Raw genomic sequence first — 24,412 nt, forward strand, 5'->3', positions numbered from 1 at the left:
TTCTTTTGTTGTGCAGAAGCTCTTTAGTTTAATTAGATCCCATTTGTCAATTTTGGCTTTTGTTGCCATTGCTTTTGGTGTTTTAGACATGAAGTCCTTGCCCACGCCTATGTCCTGAATGGTAATGCCTAGGTTTTCTTCTAGTGTTTTTATGGTTTTAGGTCTAACATTTAGGTCTTTAATCCATCTTGAATTGATTTTTGTATAAGGTGTAAGGAAGGGATCCAGTTTCAGCTTTCTACATATGGCTAGCCAGTTTTCCCAGCACCATTTATTAAATAGGGAATCCTTTCCCTATTGCTTGTTTTTCTCAGGTTTGTCAAAGATCAGATAGCTGTAGATATGCGGCATTATTTCTGAGGGCTCTGTTCTGTTCCATTGATCTATATCTCTGTTTTGGTACCAGTACCATGCTGTTTTGGTTACTGTAGGCTTGTAGTATAGTTTGAAGTCAGGTAGTGTGATGCCTCCAGCTTTGTTCTTTTGGCTTAGGATTGCCTTGGCGATGCAGGCTCTTTTTTGGTTCCATATGAACTTTAAAGTAGTTTTTTCCAATTCTGTGAAGAAAGTCATTGGTAGCTTGATGGGGATGGCAAAGGAATCTAGAACTAGAAATACGATTTGACCCAGCCATCCCATTACTGGGTATATACCCAAAGGACTATAAATCGTGCTGCTATAAAGACTTATGCACACGTATGTTTATTGCAGCACTATTCACAATAGCAAAGACTTGGAACCAACCCAAATGTCCAACAATGATAGACTGGATTAAGAAACTTTGGCACATATACACTATGGAATACTATGCAGCCATAAAAAATGATGAGTTCATGTACTTTGTAGGGACATGGATGAAATTGGAAATCATCATTCTCAGTAAACTATCGCAAGAATAAAAAACCAAACATCGCATATTCTCACTCATAGGTGGGAACTGAACAATGAGAACACACGGACACAGGAAGGGGAACATCACACTTTGGGGACTGTTGTGGGGTGGGGGAAGGTGGGAGGGATAGCATTAGGAGATATAACTAATGCTAGATGACGAGTTAGTGGGTGCAGCACACCAGCATGGCACATGTATACATATGTAACTAACCTGCATGTTGTGCACATGTACCCTAAAATTTAAAGCATAATAATAATAAAAATAAAAATAAAAAATAAACTCACCAGTTACCAGGGGATGGGGGAGGCTGAGCCAGAATGACTTCTTTAGCCTGCCGACTCTGGAAAGCCCAGTCCCTTGTGATCCATTGCAAAGCGAGAGTCATCTCATGTTTGGAAAACAGATCCGCTCCCAAGTTCAGTGGAGGGATGTGGCATATAGGACGAAGGACTCTCTTCATTCTGATTCGGTCTGCACAGTGGGTCCTAAGGCTGGAGCTCTCTCTGTGTGGACCGCTGACTCCCTCTACCTTGGGTTCCATCGGCCCCACCCTGGGACACGGGCCTTGGCAGATTCTGGCCCTTCTTGGCCCTTAAGTCACTGTCAGAAACCCCATCTCGCGCTCGGATGCCCCAAATGACTGTGGCTCGCGCATCTCTGGAAACATTGGAAATCTCTCCTCTATGCGTGGCCACCTAAAACCACAGGAGCTCGGGACACACAGCCGCCATCCACCTCACTGCTTTCGGGAGAGAATGCTGAGAGCCTCTTACAGACTCTCTCTTGACTTGAGTTCTTCATGGGTGTGTGGTTAAGACGTAGTGAGACCAGATGTATTAACTCAGGTCAGGTGCTGGTGTCTCACACCTGTAACCCCAACACTTTGGGAGGCTGAGGCCATAGGATCCCTTGAGGAATCGCCTAACCCTGGGGAGGTTGAGGCTACAGTGAGTGAGCCATAATGGTGTCACTGCACTCCAGTCTGGGAGAAAGACAGAGTGAGGCCCTGTCACAGGCAGGCAGGCAGGCAGGCAGACAGACAACCATTGTATTATATTCTTCTCTGGGTAGGAAGTAAAAATAACAGAATACAGTGCTTAATTTTTTTTTTTTTTTTTTTGAGACGGAGTTTCACTGTTGTTGCCCATGCTGGAGTGCAATGGCACCATCTCGGCTCACCGCAACCTCCACCTCCCGTGTTCAAGTGATTCTCCTGCCTCAGACTCCTGAGTAGCTGGGATTACAGGCATGTGTCACCACACCCGGCTGATTTTGTATTGTTAGTAGAGACGGCATTTCTCCTTGTGGGTCAGGCGGGTCTCGAACTGGCCACCTCAGGTGATCTGCCCACCTCGGCCTCCCAAAGTGCTGGGATGACAGGCATGAGCATTTGAGCCCCACCAGCTACGTTTTTTATAAATTTTCAATTTTAATCTATTTATTATTATTATTTTTTGAGATGGAGTCTCACTGTGTTGCCCAGACTGGAGTGCAGTGGCATGATGTCGGCTCACTGCAAGCTCTGCCTCCCGGGTTCACGCCATCCTCCTGTCTCAGCCTCCCAAGTAGCTGGGACTACTGGCACCCACCACGGCACCTGGCTAATTTTTGGTATTTTGAGTAGAGATGGGGTTTCACTGTGGTAGCCAGGATGGTCTCGATCTCCTGACCGTCGTGATCTGCCCGCCTCGGCCTCCCAAAGTGCTGGGATTACAGGAGTAAGCCACCGCTCCCGGCCTACTTATCTATTTATTAACTTTGAGTCCAGTTTATGAAACCAGTTAGTTTTTGTATTTTTTTAGAGACGAGGTTTCACCATGTTGCCAAGACTTGGATCGAGGGATCCACCTTCCCTCGCCTCCCAAAGTGCGGGGATGACAGGCGTGAGCCTACCACGCCCGGCTCCTCCCCTTCACCCCCCAGCTTATCCCTCAGGTGCCCGAGGTCGAGCGGTGGTGTGTGGTTCCCACACCCAGCGCCCCCTCCTCCGGTCACCGCCGCGATGTCCACCAGTGGGTCCTGAGGGAGCTCGTTGGTGTGGGGGTCGAGGCGGTTGAGTGAGACGCGCCCCTCCCACGCGGGGAAGGGTGCCGCCTGATCTGGCGAGCGCAGGTCCCGTGCTCCCCTCTGGCGGCTGCGCGCGGGCCGTGTGAGCTATTGCGGTGGGTTGGGGCAGATGACGGGTGCGCCGGCCGGCCGCCGAGGGGCTACCGTTCTGCCTCCGACAGGTTGTGTGTGGGTTTACTTGGAGGTGCTTTGCCTGGGAGAAAGGAGGCTGGTGGACTAGGGGGCCCTTGGGGGATTGCGCGCACGCGCAGCGGCCAGGCCCCCTGCCCAGACCGCGAAGGCTCAAGGTTGCCGCACGCAGATTTTTCCTGGTACCGCAGACCCCCTCCCTTCCCCAGGCGTCCCTGAGCGCCTCTGCGGGACCGACGAGGGGCGACTGGCGTGTGGGGAGTGTGACCCACCCTCGGTGAGAAAGCCTTCTCTAGCGATCTGAGAGGTGTGCCTTTGGAGTACCGGATCCCCCGGCCTGCCGCCTCTCTCTGCGTTATGGTAGCGCTGCCGTGGCGACTGGCTTGCAGAGGACCCTCCTCCACTTGCCCCTTGATGGGGTGAGGGGGGGAGAGCAAGGGTTCCGCCAGCCTCCGCGGTGGGGACCCAGGGAAGCTCGTCGCCTACTGTGTGGCCCGCGCCTCCCCCTTCCGAGTCGGGGGAGAATCCCGCCGGGCCGGGCCGGCGTCCTAGCGGTTGGGAGGCTGCGTGAGCGGTGGCTGTGCCTGGCGTTCAGTCCGGCTTGTGACCCGTTCCGCTGTGAGCCGGCTCTCTGCCCGCTCCCCTGCAGAGCAGCGACCGGTGCCGACGACCGCGTTTGCGTGGCACGTGGTTGGGCCGTCTGGCCCTGGGAAGCGTCCCAAGTGGGGGGCATGCCGGTCTCCTGGAGCTTGACCGGGTTGGAGGATGGATGAGAAACGAGCAACGTGGCCCTGGCGTTGGGTTTGTGGCTGAGGTCACCTCGGGGTCCTGATGGCGGACCTGGGGCTCATGAGGCGGGTCTCGGTGGGTGCCAAGGGCCGTCCGGCATCCTAGGCGGGTCGCTGCGGTACCTCCCTCCTGTCTGTGGCGGTGGGATCCCGTGGCCGTGTTTTCCTGGTGGCCCGGCCGTGCCTGAGGTTTCTCCCCGAGCCGCCCCTCTGCGGGCTCCCAGGTGCCCTTGCCCTCGCGGTCCCTGGCCTTGCCTGTCTGTGCCCCCCACCCTGCCCGCGGATCCTCTCTCCCCGAGCGGCTCACCGCCTTAGGCTGTGGTGGCCCCGTCTGGGACCAAACCCGGCTCTGCCTTGTGGGGCGCCGCCGCTAGCCACTGGTTGGCCCGTTGTCCGTGTCCCCGGGCGTGCGCCTTCGGGACCAGGTCGGCGGCACCCCGAGTGGGCCTGGTGGGCACCCGGAGGGTTTGGGGTCGGCCAGCAGTGCGTGCAGGGAAGAGGGTTCAGGGGGCTGGCCGCGACAGTGGCGGCGGTGGGGAAGCCGCAGGCCCGCCGAAGGCCAGTCGCCCGCTCCAGGTGCGGCGAGGGGCCGCCTTCATGCTCGGAGGCCACTGGCGGTGAGACCCCAGGCACCGCGGTCCGCCTCTCCTTCGCTGCCCAAACGTCGGGGCCGCCCCGCGCCCTCCGCGCATGAGTGGCCGCCGGTCCCTCGCGGCTGCCGCACACGGGTCGGGCGGTCGGCCTCCTCGCACATGGGCACGAAGGGTCGGGAGTGGTGAGCCCGTCGGGGGGTGTTGTGTCCTGTGGGTGGATGGGATGTCCGGTTCGCCGCCCCACCAACCCCCTCCCACCACCCCGAGCTGCTCCCTCCCTCCCCCACACCCCATCGCCCGCCCTGCCGCGCCCAATCTCGCAACTGGGACGCCGGGCTCATCCTCGCGAGTCCCGGAGGCCGCTTTCTACCTACCTGGTTGATCCTATCAGAACCATATGCTTGTCTCAAAGATTAAGCCATACATGTCTAAGTAGGCAGGGCCGGTACAGTAAAACTGCGAATGGCTCATTAAATCAGTTATGGTTCTTTTGGTCGCTGGCTCCTCTCCTACTTGGAAAACTGTGGTAATTCTAGAGCTATTACATGCCGAAGGGCACTGACCCCCTTCACAGGGAAGATGCGTGCATTTATCAGATCAAAACCAACCCAGTCAGCCCCTCTCTGGCCCCGGCCGGGGGGTCGAGTGCCGCCAGCTTTGGTGCTTCTGGAGAACCTCGGGCCAATCGCACGCCCCCCGTGGCAGCGATGACCCATTCGAATGTCTGCCCTATCAACTTTCTATGGTAGTCGCTGTGCCTACCATGGTGACCACGGGTGACAGGGAATCAGGGTTCAATTCTGGAGAAGGAGCCTGAGAAATGGCTACCACATTCAAGGAAGGCAGCAGACACTCAAATTACCCACTCCTGACACGGGGAGGTAGTGACGAAAAATAACAATACAGGACTCTTTCTAGGCCCTGTAATTGGAATGAGTGCACTTTAAATCTTTTAATGAGGATCCATTGGAGGGCAAGTCTGGTGCCAGCAGCCGTGGTAATTCCAGCTCCAATAGCGTATATTAAAGTTGTTGCAGTTAAAAAAGCTCGTAGTTGAATCTTGGGAGCGGGTGGGCTAGCGAGCCATGGCCCGTCCCTGCTTCTTGCCTCTCGGTGCCCCCGGATGCTCTTAGCTGAGTGTCCTGTGGCCCGAAGCATTTACTTTGAAAAAATTAGAGTGTTGAAAGCAGGCCCAAGCTGCCTGGATACTGCAGCTTGGAATAATGGAATAGGACCACAGTTCTATTTTGTTGGTTTTCGGAACTGAGGCCATGATTAAGAGGGACGGCTGGGGGCATTCATATTGCACCGCTAGAGGTGAAATTCTTGGACTGGCACAGTTTAGACCAGAGCAAAAGCATTTGCCAAGAATGTTTTCATTAATCAAGAACGAAAGTTGGAGGTTCGAAGATGATCAGATACCGTTGTAATTCCGACCATAAACGATGCTGACTGACGATGTGGCGGTGTTATTCCCATGACCCGCTGGGCAGCTTCCAAGAAACCAGTCCTTGGGTTTTTGGGTTCCAAGGGGAGTATGGTTGCAAAGCTGAAACTTAAAGGAATTGACAGAAGGGCACCACCAGGAGTGGAGCCTGCAGCTTAATTTGACTCAACATGGGAAAACTCACCCAGCCTGGACACAGACAGGATTGACAGATTGATAGCTCTTTCTCGATTCCACGGGTGGTGGTGCATGGCCTTAGTTGCTGGAGTGATTTGTCTGGTTAATTCCAATAACGAACGAGACTCTGGCATGCCAACTAGTTATGTGACCCCGGAGCGGTCGGCATCCCCCAACTTCTTAGAGGGACAAGTGGCGTTCAGCCACCTGAGATTGAGCAATAACAGGTCTGTGATGCCCTTAAATGTCCAGGGCTGCACGCGCGCTACACTGACTGGCTCAGCGTGTGCCTACCCTATGTGGCAGATGTGGGTAACCTGTTGAACCTCATTGGCAATGGTGATCAGGGATTGCAATTTTTCCCCATGAATGAGGAATTCCCAGTAAGTGCTGGTCATAAGCTTGCGTGAAGTCCCTGCCCTTTGTACACACTGCAGTCGCTACTCCTGATTGGATGGTTTAGTGAGGCCCTCGGATCAGCCCCGCTGGGTCAGCCCACTGCCCGGGCGGAATGCTGAGAAGATAGTTGAACTTGACTATCTAGAGGAAGTAAAATCGTAACAAAGTTTCGGTAGGTGAACCTGCGGAGGGATCATTAACAGAGAAGAGCGAAGCCACGGAGACGCCGCCATGTCCTTCCTCCTTGGCTGACCGTGTTCCCCTGTGGCGCATGCATGGGGGGGTCGTGCCCTTTGTTCGTTGCATGGCCCCACCTGCCCCAAGAGCCAGAGAACTCGGGAGGGAGAGAGGGGGTAGAAAGAGACATGCGTGTGGGGATGAAACCGTGTGTGCGTGTCGTGGGGCGGGCTGGATGGCTCGCAGCCTGGTGAGCAGTGGGGAGCGGTCCCCTGCTGTGGCCCCCATGTGTGTGTCGGGCGCGGGGGTGGTTCTCGGCGTCACGGTGGGGTGGGGGTCTCAGTGCCCTCCCCACTGGGGCTGTCATTGTGCCCTGTCCCACTGTCCCGGCCCCATCCTGCCCGCTCCCTTTGGGGCTGGCCAGGTTCCCATCGTTGCCGCTGCCACCATCGTCACCTCTGCCAAACCATGCCACTGGCCCGGCCCGGCCCGCTTGCTCTCACCAGCCTTCCCGCTAGGGGGTCTCGAGGGTAGGGGGCCGGACGCCAGTCCCACCCCCCTCATCCGCCCCTGCCATCCAGGTACCTAGCGCATTCTGGTGCAGAGGTTTAAGGACCCCTTGGGGGGTCGCCGGTCTGCCTGTGGGTCAGGTGCAGTGGGCCCACAGTGGAGTCTGTTCAGGAGGGGCCCGCCCCTCCCTCGCCTCCCCTGCCGACTCCGTCCCCCCGGCCAGCTGGGGCCACGCCACACTTGCGTGTTGCCACTGATGCCGGTGGGGGCTTTACCCAGTGGCCATCGTGCTGTCGTGCATGCTGTGCATGTGGCCTGTACCCCGCTCTGTGGGGGCGGGAACCCCTGGGCTCCCATGGGGTGGTGTCAGCGTTTGCCCCCCACCGTGGTCGGCACCACCTCTCTGTGTTGTGAAACCTTCCAACCCCTCTCTGGAGTCTGGTCCAGTTGCTGTCTGACTGGCCAGCCTGAGGTAACCCCTCTGGGGGACGTGCTGTGACAGGAGGGCCTCCCATTGTTGGGAGTGCCCTCGCCAAATCAACCTTGTATGACTTTTAGTGGTGGATCACTCAGCTCCTGCGTCAATGAACAACGCAGCTAGCTGGGAGAATTAATGTGAACTGCAGGACACATTGATCATCGACTCTTCGAATGCACTTGCGGCCCGGGTTCCTCCCAGGGCTATGCCTGTCTGAGCGTCACTTGCCAATCAAAATCCCCCAGGGTTGCCTCTGGGCTCCTTGGGGTGCACGGCTGTTCCCTGGCAGGGCCCACAGGGCCCTCTGTCCCCCCAAGTGTAGACCGGTGACATCCGCCCTCCTCTCCTGCTGTGCCCGCCCCTTCCCTCTCCCCCTGCAGGCCCTGTGTAGTCATGCGTTGGGTGGCGTGGGGAAGGGGGGCTCCCAGCTGTGAGGAAGAGAGAGAGGGCAGCACCACCACCCATGAAAATAGAAAGGGAAGATAGCTGGCTGCGGCCGAGTTCCTGTGGCCACCATCACGGTCTGGGTTCCTCCCTTGGGGGCTCCCTCATGCCTCATGCAGCTCATGGTGTGGGGTTCATTGGCCCTGGCGGGGTGGAAGGTCCCATGCTGTCGTCATCTCATGTCATCGGTGGTGGGGGCTTGTTGGGGGTTGGGAGGAAGGCAAATAGGAAGGGGCCACCGGGGAGAGGGTGGGGGAGCACGTCCCGGTCGCCGCGGTTCGCCGTCCACCCCTGGAGGTGGCCCAGCAACTGGCTGACCACAGCTCCAGTGCCCCTCCTCCCCAACACTCCTCTGAGGCACCGTCCTCCTCGCCCGCCCACCCCCTGCCTGCCCCCCACCCGCCCGGCACGTCATGGTGTGTCTGGGGCCAGAAGCCTGCCACACGGCCCGTCTGGCAGTGCTCATGGCCATGGTCCCATGGTTCACTTGCCCCTGGTGGTGATCCGCTGGATGCTGTGGTGTCGTCCACCATCGTGCGCCCACCTCCAGCTCTGGGCCGCGCAGTGCCTGGGGCCCCATCCGGAGCTTCCATGTCGGGGCAGGGCAGCACCGCTGCATCCTCGGACCCGTCCCCCACCTCCATTTAGTATGTAGGCAATCTCATGTAACTTAGCAAACCTAGCATGTCCGTAGACTTGGCGCAGCCACTGTAGGGGTGGCCTCTCAGTAGCATCGTTAACATCAATTGTAATTGGTAGGCAATCACTTAGTTTCACATTTCATTACCCGAGTTACACAAAGGTGTAAAAAAAATACAGTTTTAATAAAAGGGAGTAAAAGATAATATGAGTAATATTCACAATATCTAGTTGGAAAAGGTAGTCTTTCCTCAGAAATGATGCATTCCTGGAACAAGGTCATTTTGTGTTTGGTTTATTAAATATCTATTTCCATTTTGGCAAACCACTGGAAAAGCCCAGCTTCACAAGGACTCTCCATGAGAACGATCACACAAAAGAACACCCATAACACAAAATCAAAACAAGGGTGGTCCAGGCGTCACATTAAAGGCTCATTACCAAGTTTTCTTAGAAGAGATAAAGAACACAAAGTTACTTTTAGGTGATGGAAAACAGAGAGAAAGAGTAAATGCAACAATAAATGTTAGGCAACAACAGTGAAAACCAAGCTGTGGAAAAAAATGAATGGAATTGTTTTGTTTGGTATTGATTTCCTATCCTGATATCAGAAAGTATGGGAAAGAACAAAGCACATTTTTTGAGACAAATAGAACATAAAACAGATGAATGTTAAAGACTGTTTTACAGTGCTAACAAAACTATCTGTGGCTTGTTTTTTCCCTTTAAAAATACGATTTTGTATAATTACGTTTATATAAATTATTGAAATAAAATTGTAAAGATGGAGAACAGACTATGGGGTTGCCAAGGGGAAGGGGTGGAGAAAAACGTGTCAGAGTGTCAGCAAAGATCCCAAGTTGGAGCCTGGTGGTGAGGCTACAGTTCTGCATCTTGACTGTCGAAGTGGTAGTTACAGAGATCTACACCACATAAAAATAAACAGAACACATGCACACACATACACACGTACAAAAATGAATGCATGCAAAACAGTTGCTATCTGAGTAAGCTTTCTGAATTGTACCTATGTCAGTTTCCAGGTTTTGATAATGCTCTATGGCTATGCAAGATGTCACCACTGGAATTAGTGAAGAGTACCTAAGACATCCCTGTACCTTTTGCAACTTCCTGTGAATCTATACTTATTTCAAAAGAAAGTTGAAAGTCATAGCAGACTTTCACTTCAAAGAGGAAAAAAACTGAAGATTAATGAAATTGTTGAAGAACATCAAATATTCAATAGTCTGTATGAGAGCTGTATTCTGTCCACTCGCAGCACAGCTGTCATTTAGCCTTTTCCTGACGTGCCCTGGAGGACTTGAGCTCCTCTTGGATTGCCAAGGCCAATAGTGTTTATTTGTTACTAACTTTGTACTGAACCCCCCAAAAATTAAAAGTGATTGAATAATCATTTATAATAACAACTAGTAATTTTACTTATAAAGAGACAATAGTGGTAACCAATTTAAATATTTAGGGTAAAGAATAGGATCTTTGTAAGACAATACCGGCAAAATTTAAAAAGAAAAAATAAGGAATCAGAAACATAAGTAGTTCAGTATTGTGAAAAAATTCTGGATCTGAGAAGGAAAAGAACAGAGATTGTATTGTGTTTCTGCTCCAAACCTGATGAATCACCTTAGCTGTGTTTTGTTTCTGCACCAAAGCTGCAGAATCACCTTAGGCAATGCATGCCCTTTCCCTGAATCTGTTTTCTTTTCTACAAAATAAAGTGAGCTAGATCATCTCCGAGGTCCCCCAAATATTCACATTTTCGGCTCTACATGAACTTCTGTTGAATTCCTAATTTCAGTGTGGATAACACATGTGTGCTGCACCACAAGCAGTGTTTCTAAATGCTCATGTTGGTCCTAAAAACTAATTATGAGCACTTTGGAAATTCTGTTGTACAATCTGCAAAGGGATATTTATGAGTGCTTTGAGGCCATTCTGAAAAAGGAAATACCTTCACATAAAAACTATAATGAATGTTTCCAAGAAACTGCTTTGTGATGTCTACATTCATCTCACAGAGTTAAACGTTTCATTCCCTTGATCAGTCTGGAAACTCTGTTCTTGTACAATCTGCAAAGTGATATTTTGAGTGCTTTGAGGTCTATGGTGAAAAAGGAAATATCTTCACATAAAAACTAGACAGAAGCTTTCTGAGAAACTACTTTGTGATGTGTGGATTCATCTCACAGAGTTAAACCATTCTTTTGATTGAAAAGCTTGGAAATGGTGTTTTTGTAGAATGTGCAGAGGGATATTTGTGAGCGCTTTGAGGCCTATGGTGAAAAAGGAAATATCTTCACATAAAAGAAAGAAGATTTATGATAAACTGCTTTGTGATGTGTGTGTTCATCTCACAGAGGTAAATGTTTCTTTTCATTGAGCAGATTGGAAACTCTGTTCTTGTAGGATCTGCAAAGGGATATTTGTGAGCAGTTTGAGGCCTGTGGTGAAAATGGAAATATCATCACATAAAAACTTGACAGAAGTTTCTGAGAAAATTCCTGGTTGTGTGTGCATTCATCTCACAGAGTTGAACCATTCTTTTGATTAAGCAGTTTGGAAACAGTATTTTTGTAGAATCGGCAAAGGGATATTTGCAAGCACTTGGAGGCCAATGGTGAAAAAGGAAATATCTTCACATAAAAACTAGACAGAAGCTTTCTGAGAAACTTTTTTTTTGTTGTGTACATTCATCTCACAGAGTTGAACCATTCTTCTGATTGAGCAGTTTGGTAACAGTCTTCTTGTAGAATCTGCAAAGGGATATTTGTGAGCACTTTGAAGCCTATGTTGAAAAAGGAAATGTCTTCACATAAAAACTAGAAAGAAGGTTTCTGAGAAACTGATTTGTGATGTGTGACTTCATTTCACAGAGTTGAACCTTTCTATTGATTGAGCATTTTGGAAACAGTATTTTGTAGAATCTGCAAATGGATATTTGTGAACACTTTCAGGCTTATGGTGAAAAAGGAAATATCTTCACATAAAAACTAGACAGAAGGTTTCTGAGAAACTGCTTTGTAATGTGTGCATTCATCTCACAGAGGTAAACGTTTCTTTTCATTGAGCAGATGGGAAACTCTTTTCTTGTGCAATCTGCAAAGGGATATTTGTGAGCAGTTTGAGGCCTATGGTGAAAAAGGAAATATCATCACATAAAACCTTGACAGAAGTTTCTGAGAAAGTTCATGGCTATGTGTGCATTCATCTCACAGAGTTGAACCATTCTTTTGATTGAGCAGTTTGGAAACAGTATTTTTGTAGAATTGGCAAAGGTATATTTGTCAGCTCTCTGAGGCCTATGGTGAAAAAGGAAATATCTTCAATAAAAACTATAAAGAATGTTTCTGAGAAGCTGTTTTGCAAGGTGTGCATTCATCTCACAGAGATAAAAGTTTCTATTCTTTGACGAGTCTGGAAACTCTGTTCTTGTAAAATCTGCAAAGGGATATTTGTGAGCGGCTTGAGGCCTATGGTGAAAAAGGAAATATCTTCACATAAAAACTAGACAGAAGATTTCAGAGAAACTTCTTTGTGATATGTGCATCCATCTCACAGAGTTGAACCATTCTTTTGATTGAGAAGTTTGGAAAGAGTCTTTTCAGAGAATCTGCAAAGGGATATTTTGAGCGCTTTGATAGGTATGGTGAAAAGGGAAATATCTTCATATGAAAAACTGGACAGAAGCTTTCTGAGAAACTTCTTTGTGATGTGTGCATTCATCTCACAGAGTTGAACCTTTCTTTTGATTGAGCACTTTGGAAAGAGTCCTTTTCTAGAATCTGCAGAGGGATATTTATGAGTCCTTTATGGCCTAAGGTGAAATAGGAAATATCTTCACATAAAAACTAGACAGAAGCATTCTGAGAAACTTTTTTGTGAAGTGTGCTTTCATCTCACAGAGTTGAAGCTCTCTTTTCATTGAGGAGTTTGGAAACAGTCTTTTTTGTAGAATATGCAAATGGATATTTGGAGCACTTTGAGGCCTATGGTGAAAATGGAAATATCTTCACATAAAAACTAGCCAGAAGCATTCTTAGAAACTTCTTTGTGATGTATGCATTCATCTCACAGAGTTGAACCTTTCTTCTGATTGAGCAGTGTCAAACCAATCCTTTTGTAGAATCTGCAAAGGGATATTTGTGAGCCCTTTGAGGCCTATGGTGAAATAGGAAATATCTTCACATAAAAACTAGTCAGAGGATTTCTGAGAAACTTCTTTGTGATGTGTGCTTTCATCTCACAGAGTTGAACCTTTCTTTTTATTGAGCAGTTTTGAAACACATTTTTTGTAGAATCTTCAAATGGATATTTGGAGCACTTTGAGGACTATGGTGATAAAGGAAATATCTTCACAAAAACCTAGAAAGCAACATTCTATGAAACTTCTTTGTGATGTGTGCTTTCGTTTCACAGAGTTGAACCTTTCTATTCATTGAGCAGTTTGGAAACCATCTTTTTGTAGAATCTGCAAATGGACATTTGGAGAGGTTTGAGGCCTTGTTGAGAAAGGAAATATCCTCACATAAAAACTAGACAGAAGCATTCTGAGAAACCTCTTGGTGACGTGTGCATTTATCATACAGAGTTGAAACTTTCTTTTGATTGAACAGTTTGGAAACAGTCTTTTTGTAGTATCTCCCGAGGGATGTTTGCAAGTGGTTTGAGGCCTATGTTGAAAAAGGAAATATCTTCACATAAAAACTAGACAGAAGCTTTCTGAGAAACTTCTTTGTGATGTGTGAATTCATCTCACAGTGTTGAACCTTTTGTTGGATTGAGCAGTTTGGAAACAATCCTTTTGTAGAATCTGCAAAGGTATATTTCTCAGTCCATTGAGGTCTATGGTGAAATATGAAATATCTTCCCATAAAAACTAGACAGAAGGTTTCTAAGAAACTTCTTTGTGATGTGTGCTTCCATCTCACAGAGTTGAACCTTTCCTTTGATTGAGCAGTTTGGAAACACTCTTTTTGTAGAATCTGCAAATGGATATTTGGAGCACTTTGAGGCCCATGGTAAAAAAGGAAATATCTTCACATAGAAACTAAATGGAAGCTTTCTGATCAACTTTTTTTGTGATGTGTGCATTCATCTCACAGAGTTGAACCATTCTTTTGATTGAGCAGTTGGAAACAGTCTTTTTGTAGAATCCACAAACGGGTATTTGGAGTGGTTTGAGGCCTATGGTGAAAAAGGAAACTTCTTCACATAAAAACGAGACAGAAGCATTCTGAGAAACTTCTTTGTGATGAGAGATTTCATTTCACAGAGTTTAACCTTTATTTTCATTGAGCAGTTTGGAAACAGTCTTTTTGTAGAATCTGCAAAGGGATATTTGTGAGCCGTTTGAGGCATGTGGTGAAAAAGGAAATACCTTCACATAAAAACTAGACAAAAGCATTTTGAGAAACCTCTTTGTGATGTTTGAATTCATCTCACAGAGTTGAACCTTTCTTTTGATTGAGGAGTTTGGAGACAGTCTTTTTGTACAATCTGCAAAGGGATATTTCTGAGCCGTTTGAGGCCTATGATGAAAAAGAAATGTCTTCCAATAAAAACTAGACAGAAGCATTCTTAGAAACTACTTTGTGATGTGTCCATTCATCTCACAGAGTTGAAACTTTCTCTTGATTGAGCAGTTTGGTAACAGTATTTTTGTAGCATCTGCAAATGTATATTTGTGAGCCCTTTATGGCCTATGGTGAAATAGGAAATATCTTCACATATAAACTAGACAGTAGCTTTTTGAGAAACTTCTCTGTGATGTGTGCTTTCATCTCACAGATTTGAAAACTTTTTTTTCAATTGTGCAGACTGGAAACAGTCTTTTTGTACAACCTGCAAATGGACATTTGGATCGCTTTGAGGCCTATGGTGAAAAAGGAAATATCTTCACATAAAAATTAGATGGAAGCATTCTGAAAAACTTCTTTCTGACATTTGCATTCATCTCACACTGTTGAACATTTCTTTGATTGAAGATTTGGAAACACTTTTTTTTTTTTGTAAAACCTACAAAGGGATAATTGTGAACCCTTTGAGGCCTATTGTGAAGTAGGAAATGTCTTCACATAAAAACTACACAGAAACATTCTGAGAAACTTTTTCGTGATGGGTGCATTCATCTCACACAGTTGAGGCTTTCTTTTGCTAGAGCAGTTTGGAAGCAGTCCTTTGTAGAATCCCCAAAGGGATATTTCTGAGCTCATTGAGGCCTTTGGTCATATAGAAAATATCTTCACATAAAAGCTAGACAGAAGCTTTTTGAGAAACTTCTTTTAATGAGTGCTTTCATCTCAAAGAACTGAGGGTTTCTTTTGACTGAGCAGTTTGGAAACACTCTTTTTGCAGAATCTGCAAATGGATAATTGGAGTGCTTTGAGGCCTATGGTGAAAAAGGAAATATCTTCACATAAAAACTAAACAAAAGATTTCTGAGAAACTACTTTGTAATGTGTGCATTCATCTCACAGCGTTGCAACTTTCTTTTGATTGAGCAGTTTGTAAACAGTCTTTTTGTAGAATCTGCAAATGGATATTTGGAGTGCTTTGAGGCCTATGGTGAAAAAGGAAATATCTTCACAAAAAACTAGAAAGAAACATTCTGAGAAACTTCTTTGTGATGTGTGCTTTCATCTCACAAAGTTGAACCTTTCTTTTCATTGAGCAGTTTGGAAACAGACTTTTTGTAGAATCTGGAAATGCACATTCAGAGCGCTTTGAGGCCTATGGTGAAAAAGGAAGTATCTTCAGATAAACACTAAACAGAAACTTTCTGAGAAACTTCTTTGTGATACATTCATTCATATCACAGGGCTGAACCTTTCTTTTGATTTAGCAGTTTGTAAACTGTCTTTTGGTAGAATCTGCAAATGGATACTTGGAGTGGTTTGAGGCCTATGGTGAAAAGGAAAAGATCCTCACAAAAAAAACTAGAAAGATACATTCTGAGAAACTTCTTTGTGATGTGTGCTTTCACCTCACAGAGTTGAAACTTTCTTTTCATTGAGCAATTTGGAAACAGTCTTTTTGTAGAATCTGCAAATGGATATTTGGAGCGCTTTGAGGCCTATGGTGAAAAAGGAAATATCTTACATAAACACTAGACAGAAGCATTCTGAGAAACTTCTTTGTGTTGTGTCCATTCATCTCACAGAGTTTAACCTTTCTTTGTATTGAGAAGTTTGGAAACAATCTTTTTGTAGAATCTGCAAAAAATATTTGTGAGCCCTTTATGGCCCATGGTGAAACAGGAATTATCCTCACAGAAAAACTAGACAGAAACTTTCTGAGAAACTTCTTTGTGATGTGTGCTTTCAACTCACAGAGTCATACCTTTCTTTTGATTGAGCAGTTTGGAAACAGTCTTTTTGTGGAATCTGCAAATGGATGTTTGGAGTGCTTTGAGGCCTATGGTGAAAAAGGAAATACCTTCACATAGAAACTAGGCAGAAGCATTCTGAGAAACATCTCTGTGATGTGTGCATTCATCTCATAGAGGTGAACCTTTCTTTGACTGAGCAGTTTGGAAACAGTCCTTTTGTAGGATCTGCAAAGGGATATTTCTGAGCCCATTGAAGCCTAGGGTGAAAAAGTAATATCTTCACATAAAAACTAGACAGAAGCATTCAGTAAACTTTTTTGTGATGTGTCCATTCATCTCACAGAGTTGAAACTTTCTTTGGATTGAGCAGTTTGGAAGCAGTCTTTTTGTAGAATCTGCAAAAAATATTTGTGAGACCTATATGGCCTGTGGTGAAATAGGAAATATCTTCACAAAAAAACTAGACAGAAGCTTTCTGAGAAACTTCTTTGTGATGTGTGCTTTCATGTCACAGTGTTGAACCTTTCTTTTGATTGAGCAGTTTGGAAACACTCTTCTTGTAGAATCTGCAAATGGGTATTTGGACTGCTTTGAGGCCTATGGTGAAAAAGGAAACATATTCACATAAAAAATACTGGACAGATGCATTCTGAGAAACTTCTTTGTGATGTGTGCATTCATCTCACAGAGTTGAATCTTTCTTTGGATTCAGCAGTTTTCTAAACAGTCCTTTTGTAGCATCTGCAAAGGGATATTTCTTAGCCCATTGAGGCCTATGGTGAAAAAGGAAATATCTTCAAATAAAAACAAAACAGAAGCTTTCTGAGAAACTTCTTTGTGATGTGTGCATTCATCTCAGAGTATTGGACCTTTCTTTTGATTGAGCAGTTTGGAAACAGTCTTTTTGTAAAATCTGCAAAGGGATGTTTCTGAGCCATTTGAGGCCTATGGTGAAAAAGAAATATCTTCACATAAAAACTAGACAGAAGCATTCTGAGAAACTTCTTTCTGATGTGTGCATTCATCTCACAGAGTTGAACCTTTTTTTTGTTTGAGCAGTTTGGAAACAGTCTTTTTTTAGAATATGCAAACGGATATTGGTGAGCCCTTTACAGCCTATGATGAAATAGGAAATACCTTCACATAGAAACTAAAAAGAATCATTCTGAGAAACTTCTGTGTGATGTGTGCATTAATCTCACAGAGTTGAGCCATTGTTTTCATGGAGCAGTTTGGAAACAGTCTTCTTGTGGTATCTGCAGATGGATATTTGTGAGCAGTTTAAGGCCTATGGTGAAAAAGGAAATATCTTCACATAAAAACTAGACAGAAGCATTCTGAGAAACTTCTTTTTTATGTGTGCATTCATCTCACAGAGCTGAATCTTCCTTTTCATTGAGCAGTTTGGAAACAGTCTTTTTCTACAATCTCCAAAGGGATATTTCTGAGCGGTTTGGGGCCTATGGTGAAAAAGTAATATCTTCACATAAAAACTATACAGAAGCAATCTGGAAACCTATGTTTTATGAGTGCTTTCACATCACAGAGTTGAAACTTTCTTTTCATTGAGCAGTTCAGAAACAGTCTTTTTGTAGAATCTGCAAGGGGATATTTGTGGGTTCATTGAGGCCTGTGGGGAAATAGGAAATATCCTCACACAAAAACTAGATAGAAGCTTTCTGAGAAACTTCTTTGTGATGTGTGCTTTCATCACACAGAGTTGAACTTTCCTTTTGATTGAGCAGGTTAGAAGCAGTCTTTTTGTAGAATCTGCAAATGGATATTTGCAGCATTTTAGGCCTATGATGAACAGGAAATATCTTCATATAAAAACTAGACAGAAGCATTCTGAGAAACTTCTTTGTGATGTGTGCATTCATGTCACAGAGTTGAAACTTTCCTTTGATTGAGCAGTTTGGAAAGAGTCCTTTAGTAGAATCTGCAAAGGAATATTTGTGAGCCCATTGAGGCCTATGGTGAAATGGGAAATATCTTCACATAAAAACTTGACAGAAGCTTTCTGAAAAACTTCTTTGGGATGTGTGCTTTCACCTCACAGAGTTCAACCTCTCTTTTGATTGAGCACTTTGGAAACACTCTTTTTGTAGAGCCTGCAAATGGATACTTGGAGTGCTTTGAGGCCTATGGTGAAAAAGGAAATATCTGCAGATAAAAACTAGACAGAAACTTTCTGAGAAACTTCTTTGTGATGTGTGCTTTCATCTCACAGATTTGGACCTTCCTTTTCATTGAGCAGTTTGGCAACAGGTCATTTTGTAGAATCTGCAAAGGGATATTTGTGAGCGGCTTGAGGCCTATAGTGAAAAAGTAAATATCTTCACATAAAACCTAGACAGAAGCATTTTGAGAAAACTCATTGTGATGTTTGCATTCATCTCATTGAGTTGAACCTTTCTGTTTATTGAGCAGTGTGGAAACATACTTTTTGTGCAATCTGCAAATGAATATTTGTTTGCTGTTTGAGACCTATGGTGAAAAAGTAATATCTTCACATAAAAACTGGACAGAAGCATTCTGAGAAACCAATTTTTTTATGTGTGCATTCATCTCACAGGGTTGAACCTTTCTGTTTATGAAGTAGTTCGGAAACAGTTTTTTGTAGAATCTGAAAAGGGATATTTGTGATCCCTTTGAGGCCTAAGGTGAAATAGGAAATCTCTTCACATAAAAACTAGGCAGAAACTTTCTGAGAAACTTTTTGTGATGTGGGCTTTCATCTCACAGATTTGAACCTTTATTTTGATTGAGCAGTTTGGAAAGAGTCTTTTTGTAGTATCTGCAGAGGGCTATTAGTGAGTGGACTGAGGCCTATAGTGAAAAAGGAAATGGCTTCTCAAAAAAACTAGACAGAAGTATTCTGAGAAAGTTCTTTGTGATGTGTGCATTCATCTCACAGAGGTAAACCTTTCTTTTGATTGAGCTGTTTGGAAACACTTTTTTTGCAGCATCTGCAAGGGTATACTTCTGAGCCCATTGAGGCCTACTTTGAAATATGAAATATCTTCATATAAAAACTAGATAGAAGGTTTCTAAGAAACTTCTTTGTGATGTGTACTTTCATCTCACAGAGTGGAAACTTTCTTTTGATTGAGCGGATTGGAAACACTCTTTTTGTAGAATCTGCAAGTGGATATTTGGAGTGCTTTGAGGCCCATGGTGAAAAAGGAAATATCTTCACATAAAAAGTAAACAGAAGTTTTTTGAGAAACTTCTCTGTTATGTGTGCATTCATCTCACAGAGTTGAACAGTTCTTTTGATTGAGCAATTTGGAAACAGTCTTTTCGTAGAATCTGCAGGTGGATATTTGGAGTGCTTTGAGGCCTATGGTGAAAAAAGGAAACATTTTCACATAAAACTAGACAAAAGCATTCTGAGAAACTTCTTTGTGACATGTGCTTTCATCTCAGAGTTTAACCTTTCTTTCATTGAGCAGTTTGGAAACAGTCTTTTTGTAGAATCTGAAAAGGGATATTTATGAGTGGTTTGAGGCCTATGGTGAAAAAGGCAATACCTTCACATAAAAACCAGACAGAAGATTTTTGAGAAACCTCTTTGTGATGTTTGCATTCATCTCCCAGAGTTGAAGCTTCCTTTTCATTGAGCTGTTTGGAAACCGTCTTTTTGCACAATCTGTAAAGGGATATTTCTGAGTGATTTGAGGCCTATGGTGAAAAAGAAATATCTTCACATAAAATTAGACAGAAGCATTCCAGGAAACTTCTCTGCGATGTGTGCATTCATCCCACAGAGTTGAACCTTTCATTGCATTCAGTAGTTTGGAAACAGTCTTTTCATAGAATCTGCAAAGGGATATTTCTGAGCTCTTTGAAGACTATGGTGAAATAGGAAATATCTTCACATAAAAACTAGACAGAATCTTTTTGAGAAACTTCTTTGTGATGCGTGCTTTCATCTCACAGAGTTGAATCTTTTTTTTTGATTGAGCAGTTTGGAAACAGTCCTTTTGTAGAATCTGCGAAGGGATATTTCTGAGCCCTTTGAGTCCTATAGCAAAATAGGAAATATCTTCACGTAATAACTAGACAGAAGCATTCTGAGAAACTTCTTTGTGATGCGTGCTTTCATATCACAGATTTGAATCTTTCTTTTCATTTAGCAGTTTGGGAACAAGTCATTGTATAGAATCTGCAAAGGTATATTTTTGAGCAGTTTGAGGCCTATGGTGAAAAACTAAATATCTTCACATAAAAACCAGGCAGAAGTTTTTGAGATAACTCTTTGTGATGTTTGCATTCATCTCAAAGAGTTGAACCTTTCTGTTCATTGAGGAGTTTGGAAATATTCTTTTTGTGCAATCTGCAAAGGAATATTTCTGAGTGGTTTCAGGCCTGTGGTGAAAAAGAAATATCCTCACATAAAAACTAGACAGAAGCATTCTGAGAAACTTCTTTTTTATATGTGCATTCACCTCACAGAGTTGAACCTTTGTTTTCATTGAGCAGTTTGGAAACAGTGTTTTTGTAGAATCTGCAAAGGGATATTTGTGATCCCTTTGAGGCCTATGGTGAAATAGGAAATATCTTCACATAAATACTAGACAGAAGCTTTCTGAGAAACTACTTTGTGATGTGTGCTTTCATCCTACAGAGTTGAACCTTTCTTTTGATTGATCACTTTGGAAACAGTCTTTTTGAAGAATCTACAAATGGATATTTGGAGAGCTTTGAGGCCTATGGTCAAAAAGGAAATATACTCACATAAAAACTAGACAAAAACATTTTGAGAAACTTCTTTGTGATGTGCACTTTCATTTCACAGAGTTGAACCTTTGCTTTGATTGAGCAGCTTGGAAACAGTCTTTTTGTACAATCTGCAAAGGGATATTTCTGAGCCATTTGAGGCCTATGGTGAAAATGAAACATCTGCACATAAAAACTAGACAGAAGCATTCATGAGAAACTTCTTTGTGATATGTCCATTCATATCACAGAGTTGAACCTTTCTTTTGATTGAGCAGTTTGGAAACAGTCGTTTTGTAGAATCTGCAAAAGGATATTTGTGAGCCCTTTATGGCCTGTGGTGAAATACAAAATATCTTCACATAAAAACTAGACAGAAGATTTCTGAGAAACTTCTTTGTGATGTGTGCTTTCATCTCACAGTGTTGAACCTTTCTTTTGATTGAGCAATTTGGAAAGTCTTTTTGTAGAATCTGCAAATGGATATTTGGAGCTATTTGAGGCCCATGGTGAAAAAAGGAAGTATCTTCACATAAAAACTAGACAGAAAATTTCTGAGACACTTCTTTGTGATGTGTGAATTCATGTCACAGAATTCAACCTTTCTTTCGATTGAGCAGTTTGGAAACAGTCTTTTGTAGAAGGTGCAAAGGGAAATTTCTTAGCTGTTTCAGGCCTATGGTGAAAAAGAAATATCTTCACATAAAAACTAGACAGAGGCATTCTGAGAAACTTCTTTTTCATGTGTGCATTCATCTCCCAGGGTTGAACGTTTCTTTTCATGGAGAAGTTCGGAAACAGTCTTCTTGTAGAATCTGCCAAAGGATCTATGTGAGCCCCTTGAGGCCCATGGTGAAATAGGAAATATCTTCACAGAAAAACTAGACAGAAGCATTCTGAGAAACTTCTTTGTGATGTTTGCATTCATCTCAGAGAGTTGAAACTTTATTTTGATTGAGCAGTTTGGAAGCAGTCTTTTTGATATATCTGCAAATGGATATTTCGAGCGCTCTGTGGCTTGCGGTGAAAAACTGAATATCTTCATATAAAATCTAGTTAGAAACTTTCTGAAGAACTTCTTTGTGATGTGTGCTTTTATTGCACAGAGTTGAACCTTTCTTTTCATTGAGCAGTTTGGAAGCAGTCTTTTTGAAGTATACGCAGAGGGATATTTGGGAGCGGTTTAAGGCCTATGGTGAAAAAGTAAATATCTTCAGATAAAAACTAGACAGAAGCATTCTGAGAAAGTTCTTTGTGATGTGTACATTCATCACACAGAGTTGAAAATTTCTTTTGATTGAGCAGTTTTGAAACAGTCTTTTTGTCCAATCTGCAAAGGGATACTTCTTAGACGTTTGAGGCCTATGGTGAAAAAGAAATATCTTCACATAAAAATTAGACAGAAGCTTTCTGAGAAACATCTTTTTGATGTGTTCATTCATCTCATACAGTTGAAATTTTCTTTTGATGGAGCAGCTTGGAAACCGTCTTTTTGTATATTCTGTAAAGGGATATTTGTGATCCCTTTATGGCCTAAGGTGAAATATGAAATATCTTCACATAAAAATTAGACACAAGCTTTCTGAGAAACTTATTTGTGCTGTGTGCTTTCACCTCACAGAGTTGAAATTTTCCTTTGTTAGAGCAGTTTGGAAAGAGGCCTTTTGTAGGATCTCCAAAGGGATATTTTTGAATCCACTGAGGCATATGGTGAAAAAGGAAATATCTTCACATTAAAACTACTAAGAAACCATCTGAGAAACTTCTTTGTGATGTGCACTTTCATTTCACATGTTGAACCTTTTCTTTGATTGAGCAGTTTGGAAAGAGTCTTTTTGGACAATCTGCAAAGGGATATTTCTGAGTCATTTGAGGCCTGTGGTGAAAAAGAAATATCTTCACATAAAAACTAGACAGAAGCACTCTGATAAACTACTTTGTGATGTGTGCATTCATCTCACAGGGCTGAATCTTTGTTTTGATTGAGTAGTTTGGAAAAAGTCTTTTTGTAGAATCTGCAAAGGGATATTTGGAGAGCTTTCAGGCCTATGTTGAAAAAGGAATTATATTCACATAAAAAGTAGACAGAAGCTTTCTGAGAAACTTCTTTGTGACATGTGCATTTGTCTCACATAGTTGAACCTTTTTTTTGATTGAGCAGGTTGGAAACAGTCTTTTTGTAGTATCTGCAGAGGGATATTTGCGGGCAGTTTGACGCCTATGGTGAAAAACGAAATATCTTCACATAAAATCTAGACAGAAGCATTCTGAGAAATTTTGTGATGTGTGAATTCATATAACAGAGTTGAAAATTTCTTTAGAGTGAGCAGTTTGGAAAGAGTCCTTTTGTAGAACCTACAAAGGGATATTTCTGAACCATTGAGGCCTATGGTGAAATATGAAATATCTTCACATAATAACTAGACAGAATCTTTCTAAGAAACTTCTTTGTGATGTGTGCTTTCATCTCAAAGAGTTGAAACTTTCTTTTGATTGAGCAGTTTGGAAGCATTCTTTTTCTGGAATCTGCAAATAGATATTTGGAGAGTTTTGAGGCCTATCGTGAAAAAGGAATTATGTTCACATAAGAAGTAGACAGAAGCATTCTCTGAAACTTCTTTGTGACATGTGAATTCGTCTCACAGAGTTGAACATTTATTTTGATTGAGCAGTTTGGAAACAGTCTTTTTGTAGTATCTGCAGGGGGATATTTGTGAGCAGTTTGAGGCCTATGGTGAAAAAGGAAATATCTTCACATGAAAACTAGACAGAAGCATTCTGAGAAACTTTTGTGATGTGTGCATTCATCTCACAGAGTTGAACCTTTCTTTAGTTTGAGCAGTTTGGAAACAGTCCTTTTATAGAATCTGAAAAGGGATATTTCTGAGCCCATTGAGGCCAACGGTGAAATATGAAATATCTTCACATAATAACTAGACAGAAGCTTTCTAAGAAACTTCTTTGTGATGTGTGCTTTCATCTCACAAAGTTGAAAGTGTCTTTTATTTGAGCAGTTTAGAAAGACTCTTTTTGTAGAATCCGTAAATGGATATTTGGAGCGCTTTGAGGCCTATGGCGAAAAAAGAAATATCTTCACATAAAAACTAAACAGAAACTTTCCGAGAAACTTGTTTGTGATGTCTACATTCATCTGACAGAGTTGAATGTTTCTTTTGATTGAGCATTTTGGAAAGAGTATTATTATACAATATGGAAAGGGATATTTCTGAGCCGTTAGAGTTCTATGGTGAAAGAGAAATATCTTCATATAAAAAGTAGACAGTAGCATTATGAGAAACTTCTTTGAGATGTCACAGAGTTGAACCTTTCTTTTGATTGAACAATTTGGAAAAAGTCTTTTTATAGAATCTGCAAAGTGATATTTGTGAGTCCTTTGTGGCCTCAGGTGAAATAGGAAATATCTTCACATAAAAACTAGACAGAAGCTGTCTGAGTAACTTCTTTGTGATGTGTGCTTTCATCTCACAGAGTTAAAAATTTCTTTTTATTGAGCAGTTTGGAAACAGTCTTTTGTAGAATCTGCAAATCGATATTTGGATCACTTTGAGGCCTATCGTTAGAAGGGAAGTATCTTCACATAA

At 43.7% G+C, this 24,412-nt stretch overlaps 1 long non-coding RNA gene and 1 other non-coding gene across 2 annotated transcripts in view; one reads left to right on the forward strand and one right to left on the reverse strand.

Annotated features, from left to right (window-relative positions):
• The window catches only part of ZNF285CP (zinc finger protein 285), a 355,913-nt gene that overhangs the window by 78,748 nt on the left and 252,753 nt on the right, over nt 1-24,412 (reverse strand). The gene's annotated exons all lie outside the window — the stretch shown is intronic.
• On the forward strand, nt 7,732-7,883 carry LOC129397366 (5.8S ribosomal RNA). The gene has a single exon (XR_008624661.1). It is a non-coding gene; the product is annotated as a 5.8S ribosomal RNA (ribosomal RNA).

Source organism: Pan paniscus, chromosome 13, assembly GCF_029289425.2.
Source record: "Pan paniscus chromosome 13, NHGRI_mPanPan1-v2.0_pri, whole genome shotgun sequence".
NCBI classification, from domain to species: Eukaryota; Metazoa; Chordata; class Mammalia; order Primates; family Hominidae; genus Pan; species Pan paniscus.